This window comes from Podarcis tiliguerta (genome assembly GCF_965153285.1).
Source record: "Podarcis tiliguerta genome assembly, chromosome: 1".
NCBI classification, from domain to species: Eukaryota; Metazoa; Chordata; class Lepidosauria; order Squamata; family Lacertidae; genus Podarcis; species Podarcis tiliguerta.
In genome coordinates this window covers 31670563-31689797 of record NC_139534.1, presented here as the reverse complement: position 1 = coordinate 31689797, position 19235 = coordinate 31670563, and the positions used below count along the sequence as shown (strand labels likewise).

At 40.9% G+C, this 19235-nt stretch overlaps 1 protein-coding gene across 10 annotated transcripts in view; it reads right to left on the bottom strand.

Moving 5' to 3' along the window:
- BAZ2B (bromodomain adjacent to zinc finger domain 2B) overlaps window positions 1-19235 on the bottom strand; it is a 184301-nt gene that overhangs the window by 113830 nt on the left and 51236 nt on the right. For all 10 annotated transcript variants that reach the window (XM_083404519.1, XM_083404501.1, XM_083404498.1 and 7 more), the window contains one exon: window positions 19173-19215. The gene's annotated coding sequence lies outside the window, so the exon portion shown is untranslated. The remainder of the gene's footprint in view (window positions 1-19172; window positions 19216-19235) is intronic.

The window sequence follows — 19235 nt, the reverse complement described above, 5'->3', positions numbered from 1 at the left end:
TATTTAAATAGGTTTTGGGGTAAGGATTTAAGAAACATTTTCAGATTAATAGAAAAATGGGGCAGGACAGACTTAGGAAGGAACACATGGAAAATTAAAATGGACTGGACTGGACTTAGACTGATCTGTACACATCAGGACTAATGTTTACTACCGACTTTGTTTCTATTTCCGTGGTGAAGAGCTCTTACCTAATGAGTACTCTTTGTGATGCATAACTGCACAGCCAAATTATTTGCAAAATTATTCACTTCCTATCGGTGTTTTTAATGCAAGGGACAATGAAGAGTTCATTCTCACAAGAACTCCACCCTCTCCTGGAAGCCACACTGCACCCTCCTGTTTGCCTGCAGTAGATTTACTTATACGTTGTTGGGCTAGCAAAGCAAATTAGAATTGTATCCTTCATTGTTAATATGATTAATTCCAGTCAGTTTCAGAGACTGAAGTTTCGAAGCAACCTATCATAATGCAGAACCTCACGTTAAGACTCTACAGTGGCATCAGTCTCGCACCATAATGTGTTAAGAATGCATCCATGTTATTCAGTGCACACCAATGGCTACTTTGAAATATTAAGAGGATACTGCCACAAATTGTGTGGGCTTTTAAGCATGCAATCATTAAACCTAAATAATAATAAAACATCACAATGAAATTAAACTTCCGGCCAGAAGAAGGAACAAGCATGAAACAAGGAGGAGGTGGTGTTTATGGGGAACGCACTTGAGAGGTGCCCTGTGGGCGGGGAGGTAATGCCCATGCTTGATGAAGCAACAGCTAACTCATTTTCAGGGGAAATAACCTGAAAAGCCAGTTTCTATGGAGGTGCTGCTTCCATAGAGACACATCTGTATGCATTTAGACCAAAACCTGTGCACATGACATAGTATGCACCCACCGAGACACAGTACTATCAAATGCTGTAAATATGTAGGCTTAGGCACAAGGACTGCTGCACCAGAGCAATGCCACAAACTCTATTATCATTGTGCTGGCCCTGTGACGTGACCTATGACGATGAATAAGCACAACTAACTCAGGATGTTGTTGGTACAATATACGTCTTTGGCCACAATGACTCACATAGGCATCATAAGTCATCAAGTCCCTGCAAGCCCAACAAAATATGCTTGTGTTGGCGTTAAAGACACTTGTGCATAACAGCTTAGTAATCCAAGTCTGGGCAGACATTATAGATTTTTGTATGTGTGCAATAAAGCTGCTATTATTAGGGGTGGGCATGTTCTTCCTCTCCTCCTGCTCACATCAGATTGGCGCAGTTATGAGCCAAGTTATTATTTTTTAATGAAACAAGTTAGCTTGTTTTCTAAGCCAATCTGTAGCCACCTCTCCTACACCAGCGCTCCCTGATCTCCATCTGCTAGCCCAACACCAGGTTTCCCAGGTGTAGGAGGCAAAGGTCAGTGATATTTTCCAAGAAAAAGAGGTGCCGGAACTCACCATGAGCACCTCCCCTGTTCTCTTATAATGGCAATGACGCCCAGTTGAGAGGTGCCGGAACTGAGTTCCATCAAGTTCTGGCTGAAGAAAAGAGCTGGCAATGGCAAACATGAGGGTGGGGGGCTGAAGGGCACAGAGAAGTAACTCTGCCAGGTTATTTTGGAACATGAGGGAGTTGCTGCTGCATTCCTTCTGGGGATCTTTAAAAGTGATATGCAACTTTCCCCAACCTCGTTCCCTACAGATGTTGTTGGGACTACAGCTCCCATGGCCAACTCCCTGACCACTGCTCCCTGATGGCTAGGGCTGATGGATGTTGGGAGTCCAAAAACACCTGGAGGGCACCAGGTTGGGCAAGGCTGCTCTAGAGGCTCCTGTCAGATCACAGGGGTCTCTGAGGCAATTATCCATCTCCTCATGGAAGCAAGGTTAATGGCAGTGGAATATGACTCTGCACACTGCAACGAGCTGACAGGCTAAAGTGAGCGCTCATCCCACCAGGAAATGGACCATCACTTGGGGGTGATCTCCCATTTCTCAGTGGGAAGGTGCCTAGAAGAGGCAGTAGAACACATCTCCATTATAATCTGTTTACCTTCCTGCTGGTCTAGCATCTCAGGTCAGTGGCTCAGTCTCTGCCAGATGGTAGGCCTTGGCAGGTGCTGATTAGGCTGACCCTTGACACCAGCCTTGACTTAAAAGTACAGTCATACCTCAGGGTGAAGTAGCTTTGGGATGAATATTTTCGGGTTGCACTCCGTGGTGACCCAGAAGTAATGGAGAACATTACTTCCGGGTTTCGCGGCTCGCGCATATGCAGATGCTCAAAATGACGTCACACACATGCATGGAAGCGACGAAACAGGACCTGCGGACGCACACGTGCAGGTGCGCAATCGCTTCTTACGCTTACTTCAGGATGCGAACGGGGCTCCAGAACGGATCCTGCTCGTATCCAGAAGTACCACTGTATTTTTATTCTCATATGAAATATTGTTTCAAGCTTCTATGCAGACAACTCCCCATTTGTGTGTGTTCAGCACATGCACAACCACTGACACATTTGCAGTTTTTGGTACCAAAAGAGGGTGGGGTAGAATGGGACAAATGGGGCAGGCTGATGCACACGGTGCCTCAGAATGCAACCCCCATGTAAATGGGGAGTTGACTGTATTGAATTATGATGATTTATTCCCAAAGAAACAGAGGCAATCCTTTCGGGAATGGTGCAGACAGAAGTACCCAGATGTCAGGGGGGAAAATTATTCATGTATGCAACTACAGCAGCTTGGATTTTGCTAGCCCCAAAATGGCGAGTGAGTGAGGTCCCCAATAAGGATTGGCAACTTAAAATGATAGAATATGCAGAACTAGCAGATCTAACAAATAAATAAGAAAGCAAGAAGATGAAGTATATAAAGAGGAGTGGGAATATTTGTGGAGTATTTGGAAAATAACTGTAAACAAGTGAAAACACCAGCAGGATTGAGATGAATTCAACAATGTAAATAAAGGGAGAATAAGGGGAGAAATTGAATTAAATGAATATATAAGAATATGCAGGAGTGGTGGGAAGGGGAAGAAGGGAAGTCATCAAATGTATTATTATAAGGGATGGTACTAATGGTTGAAAGGTATATTTGAATGTGAGAATTGTAATAGTGAAAATCATAAATAAATATTTTTTTAAAAATAATTATTTCCTTTTTCTCTGTAATCTATGGAAACTTCTATTAAGTTGGTTGGTGCTTAATATTATTGCTCTGCTTCTGCATTCTGGTATTATGACTGATTGCTATGAACAATTAATTCAATTTTAACTAAATGCTAATTATTTGATATGTCTTATATTGACTTTTAATGTGTTCTAAAAAAATAATAGCAACTTTCAGCTTTAGTGCCACCATGTGGAAGGCACTTTAAATTACTCCAGGTGGTAGCTGTCATGTTATTACTTAGGGTGTTGTTGCTGCTGCTGCTACTACTACTACTTTATTACATTTATATCCTGTTTTCCTTCCATCATGTAATTCAAGGCAGTGCACATGATGCTTCCAGGAAGTCTCCTATTCATGCAGTGACCAGATTCAGACCTACTTAGCTTCAGCAACCTGCATCATATGCCCTCAGACCATCCCTGGGGCAGCTGGACATTTGTGGCGGCACTGCATTCAACAGTGATCCACTGCATATAAATCCCATGTTCTCAGCCACTGCATGAAGCAGCTGCCAAATAGCACCCCACAACAAATCAGCGACTCTTTTGTAACAGGCTACAGAAAATTGGACATTTTGTATTTTAAAAATTTTTTTGTTGTTGTTTAGTACGCCACTGTAAGTACTAGAATGCAATATTTGCACCTAAACAATGGGCTCGGAGGTACCTACACTGAGAGGAAGGGTTGGGTTCCATGACAGAAGAAATGCAGGATATAAATGTAAGAAAATAAGCCTAGTGGTAACAAGGCAGTCCTCAACGGGTTTTGTCCTGTATCCCTATCACAAATCTTCAGAGTTGGATTTGAACTGGGAGCTCAGGGACCATAAGAAATACACCACACCATTTCTCAAGTCCAGCTGCCTATGCTTCTGCCTTCTTTCGCGCTTCAGAATCAAGACATGGCAGGATAAACAATTTAACACACGCTTCTAAAATTCCCACCCCCTACTTTCACTGCTTGCATTATTACTAGACCCAAAAGGAGCATTCAGATTTGTAGTTATAAATGTGGGCATTTATTTTATTTTTTGTTATTTTACTAGTTATAAGGAAATTAAATTTCTATATCGGCTTTACACAAAGATGATAGGAAAAGATCATATCGGAATATTTGCTATTATATAGATTAATAAACCTCTGCTTGCTCAGACTGACAGCTTTCAGAAGGCTGCTAGCCTAAATTTGCCCCCACAGTACATAAAAAAGAACTGAATTCACGCTATCTCCCCTGTAATGCTAGTTAATTTGTACTGGATACTGTGTATTAAAATATTCATTAATATACAGCTCTTAAAAGCTTTAAGGACGGAAAAGGGGGGGGGGAATACTGACGCAGAAGCTTTGTGTTTTTTTCTCCTGTAAAATACATAAAAGACTGTGAAAAGCAGTAAATATATATCCTTTCATTTATCCATCAACAGAAAATAGACACGCAGCCTGTGAGAATACAATATTCATTTTGCTGCAGAAGAACAGACATTGCATAACAATGAGATTTGCTAATGAAATCAACCATCAACCTGGAATACATATGTATTAAACCAAGACCTCAGTGTCATTTTCTTTTTGCATCGTTTGTTCTTTCTCTGATTCCTCCCCCCACCCCCTTTCAGTATTTTGTCCTCCCTTCAGTTATCACGGCTTCAAATATAGCACTATTGTACGACAATGCGTAAATATTATAAAGCAAAGCTTTTTATTTTAACACTTTTCTCCTGTTAAATGTAGATGCCAACTGCATATGTTCTATCAGCATTGTTAATGTACAATTGAAGGAAAAATCAATGGGTGCTAAGGAGACAAAGGAGGTTTATTTCTCTGGAAAACTGTTGGGAGTATTTCTCATCAAAACTGTTTGCCATTTAGACTGTGTAGATGTACAAACATTAACTCTTAATAACTAAAAGAGCATCTTTCTATACTAGTTTGAAACAGCCTTTTGTGTTCCCTAAAAATTACAAATGGCTATAGTGAGGAACTATAACATGCAATTACATTTTAATTCACTGTTACACAAGACTATAACCATCTTATTCAATGTTAGTAAAATAATCCTAAAGATCCCATAATGCATGCAGTCTACAGCCTTTCTGCTGGGTGTATATGTAGCTGTGTATCTGAAAAATTAAAGAGTTCAAAAACGTTATTTTAAAATTATTTGCTTAAATTATTGATAAGCAACATTCTTGCGCAGATGTGAAAACAGCAGCTCTTTAAGAAGTGATTCATTTCAAATGCACAACAATGCATGTTTTAGTTTTACTGAAATATATTGCTAGAGTGCATAAACTGGGTTTAATTAACCTGCACACCTAAGGAAATTATCGGTACATCCTTCTGTTGATGTAATTAATCCTAATTCATGGCACCAATAATTTCAGGGATAGCTGTATGGCTACGAACTAAGGGAGTAACTCATCAAGCATTGCTGCTGCTGCTGTAGAACCCTAATTCATACTGACACAGCTTGTGCAGGAGCCAGCACAAACACTGAAATTCATGGAGGAGCACTGGGTGGTAAACTGTAGCTGGGAACTAAAATGTCTCAGGTGTTGGCTGCCTTCATTTTTTCACTAGTCCCAATTCACACTTTAAGGCACTTCCACATTTTAAAAGCCACCGTGGTAGTGATAAACATGGGCTTGGTTGGAACGATCATCCATCTAAACCTTATTATTGTTTACAAGGTACAATTCATCACATCTGTTATTTATTTTCTGACATTTCTTTCCCATCTTTCTTCCATTATGGAACCAGTCCTAAACCTGCTTTGCTTGAGCAAAGTGGTGCCCTCAGTCCGTACCCTAGGATCTAGTACAACCAATGGATATCGCTATTGACACCACGTTGTTTGCATCCTGGCATCCTATTCCTGAACACTTGTACTGTGGTATTAGCATAACATTACAGTTGCTTACAATGGGGTGCAAAAGTTGCTTCCAGGGGCGCATCCTAACCAATTGTACGCTTGCTTGTGCAGCAAATTTTACGAATTAAGTTACAAGCCTGATATTTCCTATATTACAGAATATTAAATTATTTCTGTGAACCTATGTGTCTGTTTTCTTGAACAGCAACTCCCCCCCTCAAAAAAACCTCCGCCTTTGTTTGGTCTCGGAAGGCAGGAGGATTTTGAGGTGAAATTCAAAAGCAGTCTGTCAGATAGCATATTGGTTGTTCAAAGTTTTGTTTTGTTGAAAAAACGTTTGGTGGAATCCATCCCACTCACAGAAGGGCTCTTGGCCCAGCAGTGGAGGGAAGGCCCCAACAACGCCATCAAGTCAACTCCAGAAAGTTGGGGTGAGTGAAAGGTGGAATGGAGGGCTGAAGAGGGGTGAGGAATATGCAAATATTACCTGCAGAAGGGATTTTTTTTTTTTTACACACACTTACCATTCTTTTCGATTACATTCAGATTACCATTCTTTGCTGAGTACTCAGTGATTTTTCTTATCTTCAAGTCAATGCCCATGGTAGTGCAACACCAGGAAGGTCTGAATTGTGGTTTTTTTGGAACAGCGCTGCACAGTCTGAGGAAGCACAAATTGCTGAAGCTTTCTCAGCTTCCACAGGTCAGCAAACTGCAATATGAGCACACCTCAAAAAAGCACTCGCATCAAATTCCTTTAATGCAACCGTGCTTCCTCACACTTCATGCACTCGGAAGTCAATCTTGCATTCCTTAAGGGTCCAAAGTTCTTGCCAAAGTCACAAAGGGCTGGTGGAGTTCAAGGATTTTTAATGTCAGTTTCATTTCTGTCAAAAAAATTTTTTTAAAAAAAAACTTTGCCCTTCACTCTCAAGCTTGAAGTTCAATGACAGCTGATAAGAGGCTTCCAAACATCTATTGTAAAGGCAGGTCCTCCTAATGCTCATTGAAATGCAACACATTTCAGGAAGAAGAAGAAGCTGAAGAAGAAGAAAGTGACATAAACGAGTAATCTGAGTCACCATAACCAAATAATTTCCAGGCTTCTATTTTTCTCCCCCAAAGAAACCGGTTCAAACTACATTTACAAAGGAATGGTACACAGATAACGGTTAAATCAAATGGGCTCACATTCTGGAGCAAAAACTACAACCTCAAGAGTTTGAAAGAGAACAGATTTTAATGCAACAACCTTGACCCTGGAAAGCATGGGGTCACTTTCCTTAGTGATGAACTGTGATTGCTTTCTATAATTCTAACAATTGTCAAGTGGGATAAAGTGCAGCCCAGGAGGCTTATAGTTATGAAGGGCTTGCAATTTTAATTTTAACAATTATTTATTGCTCTGCAATATAGGTCAACCATCCAATTGAACATCCTTTACATGACGTTATATGCTCTTAGGGCCAAATGCAACTCCCATTGGCACCAATACTTCCACCACAGATTAAAGTAAGCAGATGGCCCCTTAGAAAATACAAGAGTGATATCAGTTTAAAAGATTATTATTACCTGAAGAGAAGAAGATTCTAAATTACCTAGTTAGAGAATACTTAAAAATTACATGAACCCGATTTACACAAATGTTTGAGGAATTATTCACGTTTCTGTATAATACATTAATCTTTCACAAAGCTACAGGTTAAAATCTGAATTATGGATCATAGTTCAGTGCTATGAAGTGAGCTCAACATAATTTGAAGATGTTAAGATACAATGCTGAACTACTTCCCTTTAAATGAATGGGACAACTCGGGAGCAGGTGTTTTGAAGCAAAGAGTAGTCCTGCAGGCAAACTCCTTTTTTAATTTGTTTAGAAAAATCTTTAGAAAATCTTTGTGTTCAGTTGTTCACAAAACCAAATTAGACCCTTTCTGAAAACAATCACAAGACTTCCATGCACAAGTGCATCTATATATATAGTCTGCATTCATATTTTCCAGATGAAGAAGGCATCATCTTTTGTACACATAAAATAATTCCTAAGTGCTTTCCTAAATCAATTATGGCAACTACCATAAAGCAGTAAGACCATTAGGGGTGTATATACAGGATTAAACATTAGCGGTATTTAGTCTGATATTCTTGGTTTGTCATTTAGCTCTGATCTGGACTAATATAAGCCATTATAGTGTAACACACAGAGGATACCAAAGGATGACTAAAAGTTCTGAACGTGTTCACAGTAGCATAATTTTCACCATCCCTGTTAGTCATAGACATTTTTATATTTGTACTCCTATATATTTTCTTTTCTTTTCTCTCCTATCCCACGGGTATTCAGGAGCAATGCTAGCTTTGGGGGATCTTGCCATCTCCTTTGTATATTTTTGTCCCTTTTTATTTTAATCACGAGACCAAGCTAAAGCACATTTCTAGTGCTCCCCCCTCTCCCCCTTCTCATTTAGAAATGCAAGCACACTTAAAAGCTGTCGCTTAAAACATTTAGGTAATAAAGCAGGCTTATGCTTCTTTTATAATGAAACAGCTCAATTTGTCCTGAATTATGATGACTACTATTTGTCTACTTTTAAGGAATAAAAAGCAGGGGACAATTTATTAAAGCAAGAACATAACTCCTGAACACTGGAAGGTCACAGCCTGTGAGTTGAGCTGCTAGCAAAAACATCTCTGATGCTCCAGAGCTGCCATTTTTCTTCCTTGACAAAGACTCCATCTGCCACAGAGCCATTTACAGCCTCAGAGTCAGAATATCAATGATTTCCAACCATTCTGCAAGTCTGCTTTCACCTTGACATCACCTCTGTAACACATCTAAAACAGATGATACATACACATCCCTCTGCAAACTCCACATCCATGCTTTATGCAGCTGATAGGCATTTAAGCCACTTCCCGATGAACCATTTTATATTCCCTGCCAAATTGGAGAAGTTTAAAACTGGAACAATTTCCTGCTATTACATTTTCCCAACGTGCTTTAAGACAAGTTACTGTTACCTAACTTCAAAAAGTGGGGATGGGAATTATTTGAGCCCATCGGCATATTTAGGGCATGTTTGCACAAAATTTGGAAGAAGCAGGCGAGGGGTTCTGTGTGCTGATCCAGTGTATGCCATCCTTAAAGGTACCATGGCATTCTGCACAGACTGCACACCTAGCCTTGGGTGATCAGTGCAGCAAACTGGAGAAATAGTGTGCCCATCAGTGAGTGCAGTTCACAAGGAAAAATACAAGAAGCCATAAACAGCACGTGATTGTTCCTCAGTTATATCTTTTGACATGTGTTTATTAAAAGAAAAAAAGGATGGGAGGAAACATTCTGAAATTTTGAAGCTGTTTTGTGGTCTTTCTTGGTGCATGTCTTACTTTAGTTTTACACCCATGGGGAAAATAGGGAGATTCTTAGGAGTACGGTAGGTTGTTGCTGGTGGTAAAGGTAAAGGGACCCCTGACCATTAGGTCCAGTCGTGACCGACTCTGGGGTTGCGGCACTCATCTCGCTTTATTGGCCGAGGGAGCCGGCGTACAGCTTCCAGGTCATGTGGCCAGCATGACTAAGCCGCTTCTGGCGAACCAGAGCAGCGCATGGAAACACCGTTTACCTTCCCGCTGGAGCAGTACCTATTTATCTACTTGCACTTTGACATGCTTTCAAACTGCTAGGTTGGCAGGAGCAGGGACCGAGCAATGGGAGCTCAACCCGACACAGGGATTCGAACTGCTGACCTTGTGATCGGCAAGTCCTAGGCTCTCTGGTTTAACCCACAGCGCCACCCGTGTCCCATAGCTGGTGGTATCACCACTTAAATAGGCATAGTTAGGTCAAAGGCTTCAATCTGTTTTGCTCAAAAAAACCTGAAAAGTGTAGTCTTTATGAAGTATAAGTAATAAATAAGCACAACAAATGTTCTTAGAATACACTTCTTGCTTTTTTATTTTTTTATTTTACCTAGAATTGATCCAAGCATGTGCATCTGCACCTTGGCTGCTTTAAATCTTAGATCTCTTTTGAACACCACTTCCCCATCTGAAATACCATACCTGATCTTGCACTCAGTGCATGTATTACCAGCCTAAGACCAAATGACAAAAGACCTACAGGAACGTAACTGATTTGCAACTCACGAAACTCGAGTTCTTTCACTGGTTTGGAGTTGGCACTGGGTGAGAACAGGGCTCTTCTACCTTTAATAGCCTGTATGGCACACAGATTATTACCAGGTTATACCTTTTCTAGTATGAAAATATAATTATGGGGAAACTTTCACCTGTTCAAATTATGTATGTCAAATGTCTTATTACTTTGTTGAGACCTCCAATTTATTTTTGAGCCTCCGCCCCACACGCCAAAAAGAATGCACAGTTGTGTACGGAAATACCCAATGTGTATGCAAATGTGTGTCCTCTTTTGTGAGTGGAACATGCACATACAGTATACTGGGCTCAGAAAACCAAAGCATAAAGCTTCAATCTAAATGTGTTTTGGATTATCATGTAAATGTCTATTAAAATGACAGTAGGCATATGTGCCTTTTATAGTAAATTATATACATTGTATTTCTGATGTTTGGGTGAGTATTTTAGAGTAACAATGTTTGTTGTTGATGATGATAAATCCACAAGAGTATATAGGCTACAATCAAGTTGCTATTTACCTGGAAGTAAGCCCCTTTGAACTCAATGTGGCTTATTTCTGACCAAATCTGTATAGGTTGTGCTGTAAGGCAGCAATCCGATACACACTTATCCAGCAGCAAAAGCTGAACCCTGTATATATCTACTCAAAAGTAGGCCATTTTAAATTTAATGGGACCTACTCCTAGTCTCAGCTATGTGTGTGTCTCTTTGAACTCAGTGGGGCTTACTTCCGAGTAGACATGGATAAAGTGTATTGTGCCTATTTCCTAAAAGGGATAAAGGATAGTTTTTCATTGCTTATTGTCAGCCAATGATTAGCATCTGTTGGGTGGAATAAGTAGTTTATGAAGCTTTACTGTACAGATGGCAATGAGAATGATTCAGATGTAAGCGGAATTTTCAGTCGCATCCTTTTATTTTTAAGACAAATTGATTTTATTAGTTAAACAGCAGTAATATGTTTGAATATAACCTTGAGAATTCCTTTTAGCTGCTACTGCTTAGGAAATGCCAAAACCTTCCAAACAAATTGTTGTTTACAACAAAGTTTGTGTAACTTGCTTATGCAATAAATATGCTAAATAAATATAGGGAAGGCAGTTTTAAATGTTAATTTGTACAGACAGCAACTGGGTTGATCTCTCTGCTGTATTTTAGGATGAAACAATCAGTGTTTTCAGTTCTTCAAGAAATACATTCTGTTCTTCTGTTTGCAAATAAAGTTGCTGAAACTGCATGCCTAAAGAGGAATCAAGCAAGACATGAACAGACACAAGCCTCAGCACATATGGGGTGGAAAATTTGAATTTGCTGGGTTAACAATCGCAAACGGTGCAATCCTCTGCATGTCCACTCAGGAGTAAGTCCCATTGAGTTCATTGGGCCTTACTTCCAAGACTGCACTACCAGCCTTTTGTGTTGACACAAAATGAAAATTGTGCTTCACTCTTCTATTGCAAGAAAAGGAAAAAGCTGTCGGTTTTGTGCATGTGGGTTGTACAATGTGTTCAGAGTTTGTCAGGAAAGTTGGTAACACTGCCATGCCCAGCTACAGAGAAAGGAGAAGAGAAGAGAAGAGAAGAGAAGAGAAGAGAAGAGAAGAGAATCTGGCCAAAGATATGGATCCCCTCATCATGAAAATGCACATAAACACATACACATAAAATTCTGCATACAATTTATGCAATGGGGGGAGGGGCGGTCTTTTTTGTGCCTAGTTCATAGACCCACAGAAATCCATTCATAGACCCCCACGGGGCTTCACTGACTACAGGTTAAGAACTCCTGTTCAAAGTATGTGTTACCTAGACTTTATATTTTATTTGTTTTGAAATATTTGTATTTTATTTATATAGAATAATGAATAGATATACACGCACATACACAAAATGACATGGTCTTTAAAACACAGCAAAGGCACAGCACAACCCCCATGCCAATCCTATTGGTGGATCACTGTAGAGTGGCAGGGCCATTGCTGCATCTGCAGCCCTGCTCTCATGGCAGCAGCAGAAGGTTGGGGGAAGGGCAAGACAATCAGGACATATGTTGACCCGACTGCCACACCAGTTCTAGGCTGGCGCAGCAATCAGGAATGATGTCGTTGCACGACAGCAGTGAAACCAGCTTGGAATCCAGCAGACTCTGAACAGACCTGGAGCCATCCAATGGTTACTGAGGTAGACAGCCCTCCAAAGATGTCTGCCCACCTCACACCCCATTCAGCAGAAAGGAGCAGTTTGGTGCTCTTGTGTCATTTCTGCCTGGACAGAAGAGCTAAGTGGAAGGACTAACCTCCATATATTTCAACCCCCTACACCAAGAGTTTGGATTGCTCTGTAATCAATTTGGCAAAGTTTGGTGCTTTTTTGTTTTTTTGGTCCCAGTATCTAATTAATAGGAGCAAATGTTTCTCAAATATTTATTTCTTCTTCTTCTTTCTTTCACTCTCACGTCGCTGGCTAATGGGAAACATAACAGCATAATCAAACAGTTTATGTTGAAACCTTGTTTGTCATCTGGTGTTTTGCATAAAGCACCTCAGATGAAGTAACCATGTAATATATGAATTCTCAGTTTTTGCACTTCAAAGTTTTGGTGCAAGGAAGGAGGAAGAGAAGGAGATTTGATATTTTAATGACTATACTATGCAAAAATAGTTTCATTCTCCATTGCCAATTTTCTCCTTTGAGCTAATCTGTATTCCTCAGTCACACAATGCAGATTTTGCTTAATCTTTACTGCTGATTTGTCAGCAAATGAGTCTCTGAATTACAAACACCAAGCAGCTCCATATTCATTTGCAGTACTTCAACCTTAATATTTGTCTCTTTTTAATCTACATGTATGTTTTGCAAAACTACATTCTTTTAAAAAATAATCTTGAGATGTGTAATTACTTCTTGCCTTCCATTTTAAACAGTTTTACTTATTGCAAACACTTAAAACGGTGTGCAGAGATCTTATTCTTTTAGGTTTCTCAGTTATAATTATTGTTATTATATAGAAGCAAAGGTTTAATTAAATCTGCAGGTGCTGTGCAAATAGAAAGTGGTGGATTTTTAGTTTTCTTTCTGAACCGTCTGTGGGAAACAAGTAACAGTGTTTCCATAATATTTCAGGATATTAAAGCAAAATTTGTGGTTTCATGCTGGGTCTGAGAACACACTATAACCAGAATAACATGAATCATCACCCTTAAGAGAGGAAAGAGAGGCCATTATTTGGGGTAGACTCCCTACCGACTAGTAAGAAGAATTCAAAAAGACCTACACTGAGTCAAGATTGCCCTGAAATAATTAAAATTTAAGACTGAAATATCGTTTTAGAAATTACACATTGACTTTCAAATTATTAAAGGAGGAATTAAGAAGGGGGGAGAGAAGGATTTGTGCTGGACAGATTTTTTTTATATTGTGTATTTAAAATAAGAGACATATTACTAGCAAGTGAGGAATATGCAGTGCTGTGTTCAACTAACCCTGCACAACCTAGCTTCCACCGTCTTCCCCCACCACCGAAATATGTTCTGGAGGATCAGGGAAAACCCCAGAACAGCACACAAGGGGAGGAAAGGGGAAAATTGTGCTGTCAGGCAAGCACAACAATCTTCTTGGGGCTACACTGAATTCCATGCTGAATAATAAAGATGTGTCTTTTAAGATTCTATGAAAAATTCCTTCTTCTGATCCGACGTTACACTGGGCAGGGTGGATTAATACTATGTGCCACCCATCCATCTAAGGAAATATCTTTGCGTTCCACACAGAGCAGGAAAAAGATTGGGGAGAGTGAAATGACAGAGGGGTCAGCCCTTGTGTGTCCTATGGACTACTAGTAACATGGGAGGGTCAGACTTGAGTAACCAAATTTGTTCTCATGGTTTGTTAATTAAACACAACACACTTATAAAGAAGTTATTTAGAAGAAGGTGACAAGTTCTGGCTGACCTGGAAACAACACAAGTTGGACATAAGAATAAATGGTAGGACTCAGTAAGTGTATAACTGGCTCTCCATTTGCTCCCATATTCAGGATCTAGCCTGTGTCTGTTTGACAACAGTAGGATCCTCAAGGACATTTCTGAAACCACACTGTGGCTATTCTGAACCCGCTATTAGGCTCTGCCTGTCTGTACTGCAGTTGGGCCAGAACAACAGGTAACCCTATTGGTCCCAACAATCCAAGAGGAGGAAGAAGAGTTTGGATTTGATATCCTGCTTTATCACTACCCTAAGGAGTTGCAAAGCAGCTAACATTCTCCTTTCCCTTCCTCCTCCACAACAAACACTGTGTGAGGTGAGTGAGGCTGAGAGACTTCAGAGAAGTGTGACTAGCCCAAGGTCACCCAGCAGCTGCATGTGGAGGAGAGGGATGCAAACCCAGTTCACCAGATTACGAGTCCACCGCTCTTAACCACTACACCACACTGGCTCTCCAACAACCTGTGCTTAGCAAAAACACTCATGCAGGTGTGAGGGAAGCTCCAAAGAGATATAAATTCTGTGTCAACAGCACCTAAACGAAGTCTGCTATAACCTATGCCTGGCACTAGTCTTGGATACTGCACTGCAGACCTGCCCAACTTGTGTTCCACCAAGCCACACACCGCCTCGGTCATGTACCTCCTGTTTTGCTGTCCCAAGCAAGAAATAAATAACAGGTTTATTGAGGCCCTGATTTCAGGCCGGTGTGTTATAAATTATGCAAGCCTGCTGTAGGCGATTCTCCTTTGCAGTCCCTCAATTCTCAAAATTATACGTCTATTCACTCGTTCTCTTGCACCAGAATACTGGTGCAGGAATTAACCCATTGTCCTCTCTGCCTCCTATGTGTCCCTAACAAACATTCCTCCTCATTTGTTGGGTCAGAACGTCCACAGAAGGGAACAGCTCTACTTGACTAGACTTGCCACAATGTTTTAGAACCTTGGATTTTATTTAGTTGCCCAGAGTATCTAGTGTAGACATTCAGCCACCAACACATGGGGGGGGGGGAGGCTGCAGGGCAGAAAAGTGCAACGGGTGGTAGGGCCAAGAGCCTTTTAATTCCATGGGTGGGGAGAGAGAAAACAAATAAATAGAGCTTATCAGGAGATCTTACACTGTGATGCGGCAATAAACTGTTGCTAGCAATCATGTGCACACCTCACACTTACTTTAAAAACATAGTTTCCACTTACCTAGGAGGACTTGAGATGAACTATTAAACAAAAAAAGTAACATACATTGCCCTGTACTGTTATAGACCCTATCCTAAATATGTCTATTCGGTAATTATGGGCCTTACTCCCATAGGGTTCAATGGGTCTTAACTCTCAAGAAAGTGTGCCTAGGATTGCCACCTTAAAACTTCAACACAGCGCCCACCATCTTAAGTAAATGGTAGCTGTTCTTTTCTAAAGTTAGGTGTTCTCTTCCTCATCTTCATGGGTTCATTATAACAAACCCTCACCCCTCTACTTGCCTAGTTCTGCAGTTTCTGTGGTTACTTCCATCTTACATGTTGCAGGTTATCTTATCTTCCTCCTGTTTTGCTGTCACATCACGGGCACCCTACTAAGCAATGTATTCGCTACAAAATTGTTCTTTTGACCTTTAAATCACTCCCCCCCCCAACTATTTAATAGATTTGCTCTCTCCGTACGAACCTGGCTGTTCTCCGAAATCAGCAGATACCAGTCCCTTTTCCATTCCTAAATATTTATTTGTAAGGTTGCATGGAGAGGTTTTTAATAGCTTCACGTTCGGCTGTGGAACATGCTGTCAGTTACAAGCGGAAAGCATTTCCAACTTGCGGGCCTTTCGAATCTAACCTTAAAAATTATTTCTTTTAGTCAGCATTTCTAAAATGATTGTTTTAGCAATTTTTTTTCCTCCTGTGCTACCAGATCTAATTTTAACTTTACTGATTGTAAAGCACCCCTGGGATGCAGGCATGAAGGTCGCTACTGAAATACAAGATTGCAGAGTATCGTAAAATATTCAGCTTGTGCCGAATAAGGGAAGCTAAATGTTACCAGGCACAATGTTGCCCAAGTGAGACACAGTTAAACACAGCAGCAAAGAATAAATGCCCACTTTTTATCTTAAGACGGCAAAAGACAAATAACAGCCTCCCTTTTAGCCATTCCATACTCTGTCTTGGAGGCATCCCTGTTTCTGACAATCAAAAATAATGAAAAGATAACAGATCTCTTTGAAGGTGCCACCTACACACCCAACATGCACAGACCCACTAAGACACAAAATTTTCTATTTTCCTAGAGCGTGATTGATAAATACATGCAGCAAGGGAGTGTGCTCTGACCCTTTTCTCCCCTGCTCCAGTCTTGAGGAAAATCCCTCTTCTGAAACGAGTATTTGCCGAGGAGTGAGAGGGGGAGAATTGTTCATAGGCTCCAAATATCAGCTATAGAGGAATGGTCTTCCTCAATACCAGAGCAGGGGAGGGGAAAAAAGTCAAATTCCTTCCCTATGCCTGTTTTGATCCCATTAATTATCACACCACCACCAAGCTGGTGCAATTTCCATTTTTAAGAATCTGCACAGAGGCAGTGTATACACGATACATTTTATAGCACACCCCCCTCCCAAGAATCCTGGGGACAGTATTTTACCCTTCACAGAGCTTCAGTTCCCAGGACCAATAATAAACCATAGTTCCCAGGATTATTGGGGGAGGCTATGTGCATTGAATGCATGGTGTGAACACCTTTAGCTGCAAAGCTGCATTTAAGGTCGCCTGTAGTTTGCCCCAGGAGTTGCCTTGAGAACAGGCTGCCTGTGGCTATAGGAAATAGTTATTCAAAGAATAGGGCAGGGAGAATGAAGTGTGGAGGGGGCACAGGTAGCAGCTCTGCCCCTGGTATCACATCCCTCCCCCCAGCCTCAAATTTTGCACACTGAGACCCAAGGTCTGAAGTGTGTTAGGTCCAGTGCTATTTAACATTCATCAATAATATGGGAGCCGGAAGGAGCAGTGAAGAAGCCAAGATCATGGGTGACACCAAATTATTCAGGGCACAACCTGCATATCTTACAAAGTGTTCCAAAAGCGTCTCAATCAACTGAGTAGATGGTCAGAAAAATGGCAAATAAGGTTCAGCGTAAGTGATGCAGACTGGAGCAAAAAATCCAGTTTCATATGGTAAAGGTAAAGGTACCCCTGCCCGTACGGCAGACTCTAGGGTTGTGCCCCCATCTCACTCAAAGAGGCCGGGGGCCAGCGCTGTCCGGAGACACTTCCGGGTCACGTGGCCAGCACAGAAACGCTGTTTACCTTCCCGCTAGTAAGCGGTCCCTATTTATCTACTTGCACCCGGGAGTGCTTTCAAACTGCTAGGTTGGCAGGCGCTGGGACCGAACAGCGGGAGAGCACCCCGCTGCGGGGATTCGAACCGCCAACCTTTTGATTGGCAAGCCCTAGGCGCTGAGGCTTTAACCCACAGCGCCACCTGCGTCCCCCAAGTTTCATATGGTATTAGGACACAAAATAAGGTCATGTTATCAAGGAAGAGGGCAGAGGCTGTTTTTATTTATTTATTTATTTAGGTAATGTTCAGTTCTGACCTTAGGTTTACAGCCTTATATCCCAATCCAAACGTACGGAGTGAGATCCTACCATGAGCACTAGAGGGAACCAACAAACCATAGATTACATTAAGCACATGATTCATGATTTAACAGGATGCAAATTTAAAAGGAAAGACCCAAGCCACATGTGGATGCCTCTACCGTGCAGATCCTGGGGTCACAGTCATTATTAGAAATTAAGTCCCGTTCATTTCAATGAGACTTGCTTCTACACAGTGCAATTAGGATTGTAAAGCCAGGCCCCTGATCTTGCACTTAAATGTGACAGAAACCATCAGATCATAACATTCTTCCCCCCGCCCCCCACCAACAGTTTTCTTTCAGCTAAATGCAACTTCCGAATGAAAACGAAAAAGTACCTTGTTAATTTGTACCAATGACTGGAAACTGAATTTTGTCAGCAGCAAATGCAGCAAATGAACCATAATAATGATAATATCAAACAGCAACCAGTGTATAATTTCACTTAGAAATGAGGCCACCATTTCCATGTGTGACAATAGCAAGAGTGAAACAAGGGGATAGGTACTACAATGTGGACATTATTGCTGCAATCCTGCAAGGATGAATGATCTGTCAAGAAGAACAAGTCTCAGTGCTTCGTTGCCATTTTTTTAATTCTTTCCTACTTATGACGCTGATGCTCTAGGAGGTAGACCCCCTCATTCACCAGCCAGCACCAGGTACACAGTGTTAAAACCTGATACCTCTGACAGTACTGATAATTAGGGATTGGGAGATTCTGTTTCTTGGTCCACTTATTTAATATATAAATGAGAACATGTATTTTATGCAAACCTCATTTTTTTGGAGCGATGCATTTCTTATTTTTTGGTTATACATTAAGCAGCCACCCCAGACATGTAACATTTGTACAACACAACATATTGCATTAACTACTATGAGTGAGACTACCACTACACTGGTACAAAGCACTAGGAGGTGCCATATTATTCAGTTAGGCGTGCTTAAAGGCTCATCCACACTTGTCCAGTGCCTAGAAAGCATGGGCCAGAGTGGTTTTCTGTTTGCCACACTGCTTTCCCAGGGGGAAGACAGCTTTTTAGTGCTGAATCAAGTACCCATCTGCAGAAAACCCGGCTGATGTTTGCTCCAATTCAGCAATAAAGATTGGGTTTTCCTTGGGGGGAAATGGCAGGACAAGTGGAATTCTGCATGAGCCCCAAATCTGATTGAAACTAATTGGGACATGAAACCCCAAACAATATATTTAAGTTGCACTGATTTCTGGAGTGAACCCAATGGTTTTTTTCGTTCACACTTCTGTTTATACTTCACCACATGATTCACACTTCTCTAAAAAAAGAATTATCATCGTGTCAGTAACTGAAGAATAACTTACTGTGATCAATGTGGTCAGTTCTGTGGCATCACTGTTTTGCAAGCTGAAAAACAAGAGAAGCAG